The sequence below is a fragment of the Triticum dicoccoides genome, chromosome 7A (genome assembly GCF_002162155.2).
Source record: "Triticum dicoccoides isolate Atlit2015 ecotype Zavitan chromosome 7A, WEW_v2.0, whole genome shotgun sequence".
Classification (NCBI taxonomy): domain Eukaryota; kingdom Viridiplantae; phylum Streptophyta; class Magnoliopsida; order Poales; family Poaceae; genus Triticum; species Triticum dicoccoides.
The window spans coordinates 43,536,768-43,546,737 of record NC_041392.1 but is presented as its reverse complement, the minus strand read 5'-3'; the positions used below and the strand labels follow the sequence as shown (position 1 = coordinate 43,546,737).

Genomic DNA, 9,970 nt, shown 5'->3' with positions numbered 1-9,970 from the left:
GCCGGAGGCACCGCCGAGGCTTGGAGGAAGAGAACGGGCCCGGCAATGGAGAGCTCCATGGCTGCACATACGCATCGGCGCATGGCTGCACCTGCACTGCATGGCATCTCGGGCTCCATGGTCGGCCGCCTGAATGCAGAGGGCGACTTCAGGTCTGCCGTACTGGCCACGAGGTCGTCCATGCCTTCATGGTGTGTTGCCGCAGCCGTAGATTAGCTCTGGACAAAGGTAGAAGAAGCACTTTTTCTGGCGAGCAATGCCCTGGCGTTTCAACGCTCCGGCACTCAAACGTCCTGATTTTTTCTTTATTCCAACTAACCATCGTGCTATAAATACTATTCAACCCAACTGGCTTTGTAGCCCGGGCAGCAACGCATCGCCCACGTTTCAGCCAAGCACGCATGCACCACTGACTGCTGCATGCAAGCGCTCCGTTCGGCCACGCGCACGACGCGCACAGCGCGCTGCTCGCAACCGACTGCAAACAGCCTAGCTACTACTAGTACACCGCAACTAATACATGCATGTGCACGCCACGCACACCTTACATACACACACACACATACGCCACGTCTTTCGCTGTGCCTCGCATGTCCCACACACATCCGTCACGTCCGACGAGTCCGACTGCACCAGCGCGTCTTGTATGTCCTGCGCGAATCCGTCGTGCCCGACGAGTCCGACCACACACACCGTGGCTTATTACAACACACACCCCAAGCCACGGCCTAGAGGAGTCCGTCGTCATCAACGTTGACAACAATACAATACGTGTCGTTTCCCCTACTGCCATTGGGATCGGGCACCGCAAGATTGAACCCAAAGCTAAGCACTTCTCCCATTGCAAGAAAGATCAATCTAGTAGGCCAAACCAAACTGATAATTCTAAGAGACTTGCAAAGACAATCAATCATACATAAAAGAATTCAGAGAAGATTCAAATATTATTCATAGATAATCTTCATCATAAACCCATAATTCATCGGATCTCGACAAACACACCACAAAAGAAGATTACATCGAATAGATCTCCAAGAGAATCGAGGAGAACATTGTATTGAGATCCAAAGAGAGAGAAGAAGCCATCTAGCTAATAACTATGGACCCGAAAGTCTGAGGTAAACTACTCACACGTCATCGGAGAGGCTATGGTGTTGATGTAGAAGCCCTCCGTCATCAATGCCCCCTCCAGCGGAGCGTCGGAAATGGCCCCAAGATGGAATCTCACGGGTACAGAAGGTTGCGGCGGTGGAATTAGATTTTCGTGGTGCTCTTCGATGTTTTCAGGGTACGTAGGTATATATAGGAGGAAGAAGTAGGTCGGTGGAGCCACGAGGGTGGAGGGCGCGCCCAGGGGGGTAGGCGCGCCCCTTGCCTCGTGGCTTCCTCGTTGGTTGCTTGACGTCCACTCCAAGTCCTCCGGACCACATTTGTTCCAAAAATCACGCTCCCGAAGGTTTCATTTCGTTTGGCCTCCGTTTGATATTATTTTTCTGCGAAACACTGAAATAGGAAAAAAACAGCAATTTGGGCTAAGCCTCCGGTTAATAGGTTAGTTCCAAAAATAATATAAAAGTGTACAAATAAGCCTATTAAACATCCAAAACAGAATATATAATAACATGGAACAATGAATAATTATAGATACATTGGAGACGTATCATACACGAAGTGCATCCAGTTTTTCCCGTAACCCTCTCAACTTTTTAGCACATGCTATGTGGGTGAAATGATGATAGCATACCAAGTTTCAACCTTTTCAGAGTTCATCTGTAGTGCTTTTCAATTTCAGGGTCATTTAGCTAAAAAAATCAGTAAATGCATGAAAAATAACATATGAAGTCAGAAAGGGTTCAAAATTGATGATGTGTCTTTGAATGGTGCATTTTGAACACAAAAAAGTCTGGAGTTCAAATAAGTTCAAAAAAATCAAATCCCTTTGTAATAGATGAGCTTTCGTCCGAAACCCTGATTCTTCGAAAGAGATTGTCCATTTTGTACACGAAGTGCATCTAGTTTTTTCCGTAACCCTCTCAACTTTTTAGCACATGCTATATGGGTGAATTGATGATACCATGTCAATTTTCAACCTCTTCAGAGTTCATCTGAAGCGCTTTTCAATTTCAGGGTCATTTAGCTCAAAGTATGAACTAATATAAAAAAAATGATCTGGAAAACTTTTATGAAACTCTAATAGCAAAAATAATGAACTAGAAAACTTTATTGAAACTCTAATAGCAAAAGGAATCAAGTAAAAAGTTTTATAAACCTCTAGTATTATTGAAACTAAAATTATATAAAATTTGTGCAACTAAAATTCTCAAAGTATTTTCTGTTCAAAAATAAAATAAAATAAATAAGTAGAAAAAAATAAAATAAATAAGTGGAAACAAAATAAAATAAACTTTAATAAAATAGATAAGTAGAAACAAAGCAAAAAAATAAATAAGTAGAAAGAAAATAAAATAAAATAAACTTTAATGAAATAAATAAGTAGAAACAAAATAAACTTTAATTAAAAAATAAATAAACTTTAAATAAAATAAATAAAAATAACAACAGTAAGTATTTTGTTGTATGTAGAAACAAAATAAAATAAATAAAGCAACAAAGAAAACAAAAAAGTCCACCTACTAGGCCAGCACGGCTTGAATACGACTAGAAATCCAACCATGGGACATGATTCAGGCCCGCATTAGGCCCAATAGGCCCACGGGCACAAGTGACAGATTAGGCTCGAAAGCCTGCAGTTGAGACGAGCTCGAAAGGGTTGGTGCAACAACGCTTATAAACCACTCTCGAGCTCTCTCAGCTAGCGAGGTGGGACTAAACTTTTGACGCGGGGCTGCACAAGGCCTTTGGTCCCGGTTGGTGGCACCAACCGAGACTAAAGAGGTGCATTGGTACCGGTTCGTGGCACCAACCGGAACTAGTGCCCCCCTTTAGTCCCGGTTGGTGCTACCAACCGGGACCAAATGTCTCTTTTCAGCAGCCCTTTGGTGGCACCAACCGGGACTAAATGGGGTCTTTGGTCGCGGTTGGTGCCACGAACCAGGACCAATGCTCTGGCCATATAAGGTAGCACTTAGAAATTTCACGAATTTAGTCCCCCCACCCCCTCCCCCGGTCCCCCCGTCCGACGATGCCGAGCTCATCGACGCCGCCAGGCTGCCCCGATCAACGCCGTCCGCCGTCCCGCCGCCCGCCCGCCGTCCCGCCACCGCCCCCGCCCCGATACTATCAACCATCCTCTCAACTCCAAGGCTAGCAAGGGCGAAGAAACAACACACACATAGGCAACGCGCTTAACAGTTCATCCATCCATGAATCCGGCGCACATGTGAGAAATGGATTAACGATGATGATGATCAGTGCCCAGATCGAATGACGCATCAAGTGCGTGCGCCTTATGATTGCTAGGGAGGCGGGTAGCCGGGTACTTCAGCATACTTTATTTATTCATGTATTCAGACCAATTAAGACAAGATAAGAACATATTCAAATTTGTTGAACAGTACAGCTGTCAATTTATGTGGAGTGTCCAAAATTTTCCTAGTTTTTTATCTGATCTAATTTTTTCCAAGTACAGCCGAGCTGACGCAGAGCAATGTGTCTTCCGGCCTTACAAATAGTCCAGGGCCTCTTCGCACATCTAACGGAAGAAGAATGGCCGACTCCTCCACGCCGCACTCCAACGGCAGTGCCGTCGCCGGCGCCGACGAGGAGAACCCCTCCGTGCCCCGTTCCCTGGCGGCGCAGCGGAAGGTGGCGCTGGTGACGGGCATCACGGGGCAGGACGGGAGCTACCTGACTGAGCTGCTCCTGTCCAAGGGGTACGAGGTGCACGGCCTCATCCGCCGCTCCTCCAACTTCAACACCCAGCGACTCGATCACATCTACCACGACCCGCACCTCCGCCGCGCGCCCGCCGATGCGCCTCCACTACGCCGACCTCTCCGACTCGTCCTCCCTCCGCCGCGCGCTCGACCACGTCCTCCCCGACGAGGTCTACAACCTTGCCGCCCAGTCCCACGTCGCCGTCTCCTTCGAGGTCCCCGACTACACAGCCGACGTCACCGCCACCGGCGCGCTCCGCCTACTCGAGGCTGTCCGCCTCTCCGCCAAGCCCATGCGCTACTACCAGGCGGGGTCCTCGGAGATGTTCGGCTCCACGCCGCCGCCGCAGAGCGAGACCACGCCCTTCTACCCGCGGTCACCCTACGCGGCCGCCAAGGTCGCCGCGCACTGGTACACCGTCAACTACCGCGAGGCCTACGGCCTCTTCGCGTGCAACGGCGTGCTCTTCAACCACGAGTCCCCCCGGCGCGGCGAGAACTTCGTCACCCGCAAGATCACCCGCGCCATCGGCCGCATCAAGGTTGGGCTCCAGACCAAGGTCTTCCTCGGCAACCTCTCCGCCGCCAGGGATTGGGGCTTCGCCGGGGATTACGTCGAGGCGATGTGGCTCATGCTCCAGCAGGACAAGCCTGGCGATTATGTTGTCGCCACCGAAGAGTGCCACACGGTGGAGGAGTTCTTGCAGGCTGCTTTTGGGTACGCCGGCCTCAACTGGAAGGATCATGCGGTCATTGACAACAAGTACTTTCGCCCTTCCGAGGTGGACTGCCTTCAGGGAGATTCATCCAAGTCGAGGAGAGTGCTTGGGTGGAAGCCCAAGCTTGGCTTCCAGCAGCTAGTGGAGATGATGGTAGATAACGACATCGAGCTCGCCACGAAGGAGAAGGTCCTTGTGGATGCTGGCTACCACGACATCTAGCCTTGGAGGGGATTATCTTCGACAAGATCATCGTCGTGGCGATTTCATTGACCACCCGAGCTTTGGAGGGAAAGGACCGGATTGCTCTTTATTCAATCGAGTCCAAGGGCTTTATTGCAAAGTTCTTGGGTTTCATTGTAATTTTCTTTTCCTACTTGGTCCAAGGAGGACAATCATTCAGTTTGTGTACATTCGCCCTCATCTCGCCGGCAGGACTGGATGGTTGGGGTGATCGGAGATATGACATTTTATTAATGTCAAGCTACTTTATAAAAAATGTCATCTCTCTAATTCTATAAAAAATATAATGACTATGATTAAAAAGGTTGTATGAACTACAAAAAAGAAAAATTGTCATGCTAAACTTTAAAACTGCAATCCTCGGGTTAAAAATGCCATGAAAAAAAAACACAAATCTATAAATTGAGAAAATGGCATGCTGTGAAAAAAATTGCCGCGCGACTTTATAAAATTGTCATCTTCTAGATAATTTTTTTTATCTAGATAAGCCCGAAAAAAAAACTGTCATGCCATTAAAAATATGCCATCCTATTTGTAATAAAAAATTCCATTCTCTCAAAAATTAAAATGCCATCCTATTATTGATAAAAAAATTCCATCCTATTATTAAATAAAAATGCCATGCACTCGGAATAAAAAGTACCATGCCAATAAAAATAAAAATGTCTTCTCTTAATAATAAAAAATGCCATCCTAACTTTTTAACATTCAAAAAATTCCAAGATTTGACAAACAAAAATAACATATTTATAAAAAGTTCACAAATTTCGAAAATGTGCATGGGTTTAAAAAATCACGAAACTGAAAGTGTTCGTGGATTTTGAAAAATGTTTTTGATTTCAAAAAACAATTAAGAATTTGAAGAAGATTGGGAAAAAAGTTCACATATTTCGAAAAATAAAGAGCATGGGTTTGACCAAAACTCATTGATTTTGGAAAATGTCCATGGATTTGAAAAAGGTTCACGGAATTTGATATAAAGTTCGTGAATTTGGAAAAAGTTCACCGATTTTCAAAAAAGGGTCATGAATTTGAAAAAAGATCGTTGATCAATAAAAAGTTCATGAATTTGAAAATAATTACATGTTTTCCTAAAAGGATCATGATTTTTTTATAAAAAATCATGAATTTGGAAAAGGTTCAGTCTTATGAAAAATGATAATAAAAGGAAGAAAAAAAACTAAAAATAAAAAGGAAATGGAAATGGAAAAAAGAAAAACCAAAAACCAAACAAAAGCCAGTCCAGAAAACCAAGAAACAAAACAATTTCTAGAAGCTTCCCAAAAACTACTTGGGAAGCTTCTGGATGCTTTCATAAAACCGGGAAAGAAATCTTCCCAATAGCCTTTGAGGGCTTGCACAATAGCCTTTATCATGTGTTGAAATATTCCCACTTCTTCGGATCGCATTGCTCCCCTTCTTGAAGATGCTATTTTGCTTCCTCGCAGCATCCCCGGGTTTGGATCGGGAGGTGTTCGACTTTTTAGTTGTATTTTTTTTCTCTGTTTGGTTTGGTCTAAGCATCCCTTGTCTCTCTGCTCGGGGTATCATGCCCACGCCTTTCTATGTATGCGTGTGTGCCATGTGTTGTGCCCTCTTATGAACTCGCTCTATTTCCTTCTATTAATGAAATGATACACCAACTTTGCGTGTTCGCAAAAAAAAAGACAGGAAATGGTAGTTGTGCACTAGATCCCTTTGGACCTGGAGAATATGTGGCAGGACGAAATGGTTGATGATTTGTAATCAACCGTGTCGTTCGCATCAACAAATAGCATGGGCACAAGCACAAACACGTGACAAATTTTAGTTCTCAACCAGTCACCATACTACGCTTTGACTCGAACACAACCACATCGATCCGAATTCTGAAGTAAAAATCTTAACCTCCTGCTCAGTTGCTCCCAAAGATTATGCGCGTCGACCCTCAAAGTAAAAAAGCTTATGCAGATCGACGAGAAGGAAGCCATGGATCTGCTCAGTCGGACGACAGTTGCGGTTTTCTGAGAACGGAGACAGTGCAGCTCAAGGTGAGGCAGTCCCCCTCTAGGTAATCTGGGTCCTCCAGAACATCGTGCGGCGCAAATCTCCAAAATCCCCACTCTTCGCCGTAGAAAGACAGGACGGTCGAGGAGCTCTGCCAGAGCTCCGCCGATGGCTTGCCGGACCTGTCCAGCACGGCGCATCCGAACCTTACGCCGACCACAGTGCCATCCTTGGGCTCGCTGAGGAGCACGAGGAGGATGGATATGTGGGAGCCCAGTTGGTTGGGGTAGAAGCGGACGGCCCAGTCGTACCCACCGACGGTGAACCTTTCCGACGGGTAGTAGCAATTGTCGCCGGTGGACATGAGTATGGCGGCGGTGTAGCCTTCCACGTCGAAGAAGATGTCCTTGGTTGCAGCTGTGGTCAGGCTCATCCGATCAGGAGTACCAGCTGCTTCGCCATTTCGAGATGGGTCAGACATCTTATCTAAACCAGAAGATTGGCATGGATTCCCTGTGGTTTGTGACAGGCACCATCTACATCTGATGCAAGTCCACTATTTGTAGGTGGATCAAATGTGAAGATGGATCGTGTCCTCCTTGACGGTAAACTCTAAACGCAACAACTAATTAAGGCTCCTCGTCTGGCGCACTAAGTGGATGGTGATGCTAACGAGGCGTCAAGTAGCTACCCTATCCGTATTTCAGAACTTCAGAAGTCTAGGTGTTGATTATTAGGATTTCTTGTTAATCCTTTTTTTATTATTTTGCTACTCAACTCAAACGACACATCAACTTTTTGAACAGTTATAACATGGTCTTAATTTCTTACCTCATCATTTCACATGAGATGTAAGATGATAAGAGTTACTCAGACCCACTGCATTTTTTGAGTCTATTAGACTTCTTTTAACATACCCCCATACAGGTATAGGTTGTTCATTTTTTTAATAATGTAGCAGCTAATGTTACTATTAACTCTTCGGTGGTAAGAAGATATGATGTCCATGATGGTGTAGGGTTTGTATGGACATTTTACTTTTGCAAACAAGGAAATAAATTATGTCGCGGTTAAAAACAACACCCAATAGGAAATATATAACAATGAAAATTAATCATCTCTAAATTACTTTTACGTCTTGGTACTATTATATGATGGCCATCATGGTGTAAAGCTAACATTGTCATTCTGCTTGTACAAACAAGGAAGCAAATTTTATCGCTGTTCAAACCCCCCAAAAAAATACACACAACGCCAACTAAGGGATTATATAACAAGGGCAATTAATTTTCTCTATTTCCCAGTTTTGGTTACTTATAATAATTTTCACTACTATTGACTATAATATATATATATATATAGGACAAATTTTTCCTACTACCGGGTGTAGTTACTCCCACTTTTGTTTCATACGTTCTAGGTAGTATCTATAATATCGGAGAGTATGTACGCGTAGTATGTAGTATGTAAGAATGTTTGGGTAGTATATATACTATTTTTTACGTAGTATGTAGTATATTTTGAGCATACTCCTTTCTACGTACAAATATGTATGTATTTCACAAATATTATAAAAACATGAGCTCACATGCAATTTTTTCACATAACTCGCTTTGGAGTATCTTAGATATAATATATGAACATACTAGAAATAATAATGTAGAATATATACTACCACATGATAGTATATGAGAAATGAGTGTAACTACACCCGGTAGTAGGATGCATTTTCCTTAAATATATATATATATATATATATATATATATATATATATATATATATATGTCTTTTTTTCATTTTCATTTTGGATTGCTTACCACTTACGCCACATGGTGAATATACAATATATGCTAGTACAATAAAGTTTGTTACTTATAAAATACTTAAGAAAATTATTTTGTATTAGACCCAAAAATATGGCATTAATACACATACAATATTTCATATATGCATATTTTAAGGACATAAGTCTAGAACTTCAAATAATTTAAAATGGAGGGAGTATATTAAAGTTGGCCTTATCATCTCAATGTAATTAGCATTATTATATTATGTTGTAAAAAGGATAGAGAGTAGTAGCAAACTTGATCGGTTTTGTTTGTTGTGGTCTCATGGATACTGAACATTACAAAATTTCTGGAACAGCAACGCACCCGATCATGTATCATGAGCCAAATTCTTCACAATTTTCTAAGAGGCAACAAGTTTACTTCGACACCGAGAGATTGGCCTTCTCAATTGTGTTACAAAACGGATGTGCTGTCCTATAAAGTTGTGTAATTCTCGGTTGTGTTACGGTAACATGTCCTTGTGCAAACACACTATTTTGCAACTTTGCCGGGGAAGAATCTCTGAATGACTTATTGTGATAACCGTTACTACGGTAGTATGAATGCTTAATTACTTATGTAGATGTAAATAATTCATATGCGGGCGTTGCTATCAGGTAGCCATATAATTTTCAATTATGCATCTAATTCCTTTCAAGAGCCGATGCAGAATAATTTTCATGCTTACTTTTTTTAATGCTAGATAATACCCCCATGTTGTTGTGGGAATTGCAATATATTTTAATGAAATTTGGTTGTATGGAACACGAATATTGATGGGGAATGTTGCATGAAAATAAAAAAATTCCTACAGAACACCCAAGATCCAGTCCAGGAGATGCATGGCAACGAGGGGGGGTGTCTATGTGCCCTTGTAGACCGAAAGAGAAAGCGTAGCCGTACTCTTCACGTTCCAGTCACAATCAAATCCTATCTAGTGTCGAACGGACGACACCTCCGAGATTAGCACATGTTCAGCTCGATGACGTTCTCTCCTTCTTGATCCAGCAAGCGAGGGAGAGAAGGTAGATGAGATCGAGACCAGCCCAACGGCGAGGTGGTGGTGGTGGCAGCGGAATTCCGGCAGGTCTTCACGAAGCACATACCGAAGAAAGGTGGGAGGAGTTGGGAGAGACGGAGGGCAAAGGTGGAAGGGTGCAGCTCCCCCTACGCCTTCCCACTATATATAGGGGTGAGGAAGGGGCACCGGCCCTAACCCCTCCTCCAAGGGAGGGGCGGCGGCATGGGGGAGGCTTGCCTCCAAAGCCAAGGGGGCACCTCCCACCCCTAGGGTTTCCACCCTTTGGCGCATGGGCCAATTCGGGCGCTGGTGCGCCTGACCCAACTAGGGCAGGG

At 43.9% G+C, this 9,970-nt stretch overlaps 1 pseudogene; it reads left to right on the top strand.

The window, feature by feature from the left end:
- Window positions 1–3,666: 3,666 nt before the first annotated feature.
- Window positions 3,667–4,966, top strand: LOC119331444 (annotated as a pseudogene).
- The last annotated feature ends 5,004 nt before the right edge of the window (window positions 4,967–9,970 follow it).